We start from the raw sequence: 994 nt of genomic DNA, 5'->3' as shown, positions 1-994 counted from the left end.
GACTATGAGAAATCATATTGACTTGCTGAGTCAATATTTTGTTCTGGGCCAATATGGCATTCAGAGTATCAATTTCAAGAACTCCCTTCTTCTGAGGTGTCCCATTGTTCACATGATTCCTTTCAGAAGTGTACATGAACTGGTTATTTGCAACCATGTCAATGAGTTCCTGAGCTTCTGCAGGCATTTTCTTCAGGTGAATAGATCCACCTGTAGAATGGTCTAATGACATCTTAGACAATTCAGACAGACTATCATAGAATATATCCAGGATGGTCCATTCTGAAAGCATATCAGAGGGACACTTTTTGGTCAGTTGCTTGTATCTCTCCCAAGCTTCATAGAGGGATTCACCTTCTTTCTATCTGAAGGTTTGAACATCCACTCTAAGCTTACTCAGCTTTTGAGGAGGAAAGAACTTGGCTAAGAAAGCCGTGACCAGCTTATCCCAGGAGTTTAGGCTATCTCTAGATTGAGAGTCAAACCATGTTCTAGCTCTGTCTCTTACAGAAAAAGGGAAAAGCATAAGCTTATAGACCTCGGGATCAACTCCATTGGTCTTAACAGTATCACAGATCTGCAAGAATTCAGTTAAGAACTGAAAAGGATCTTCTGATGGAAGTCCATGAAACTTGCAATTCTGTTGCATCAGAAAAGCTAATTGAGGCTTTAGCTCAAAATTGTTTGCTCCAATGGCATGGATTTAGATGCTTCTTCCATGTAAGTTGGAATTTGGTGCAGTAAAGTCACCAAGCATCTTCCTTGCATTGTTGTTGGGTTCGGCCATGTCTCCTTCTTTTTCGAGATTCTATGTAAAGTTTTCTCTGAATTGTTGTGCTTTAGCTTCTCTTAGCTTCTTCTTCAGAGTCCTTTCAGGTTCAGGATCTGCTTCAACAAGAATGTCCTTGTCCTTGCTCCTGCTCATATGAAAAAGAAGAGAACAGAATCCTATATGTCACAGTATAGAGATTCCTTTATGTGAGTAGAAGAAGAT

The 994-nt window shown here is 39.9% G+C and overlaps 1 non-coding gene across 1 annotated transcript; it reads left to right on the top strand.

The window, feature by feature from the left end:
- Nucleotides 1–286: 286 nt before the first annotated feature.
- LOC112731354 (small nucleolar RNA R71) lies at nt 287–394 on the top strand. The gene has a single exon (XR_003167136.1). It is a non-coding gene; the product is annotated as a small nucleolar RNA R71 (small nucleolar RNA).
- Nucleotides 395–994: the final 600 nt, after the last annotated feature.

Source organism: Arachis hypogaea, chromosome 12 (assembly GCF_003086295.3).
Source record: "Arachis hypogaea cultivar Tifrunner chromosome 12, arahy.Tifrunner.gnm2.J5K5, whole genome shotgun sequence".
NCBI lineage: Eukaryota > Viridiplantae > Streptophyta > Magnoliopsida > Fabales > Fabaceae > Arachis > Arachis hypogaea.
This window is presented reverse-complemented; position numbering and strand designations above follow the sequence as displayed.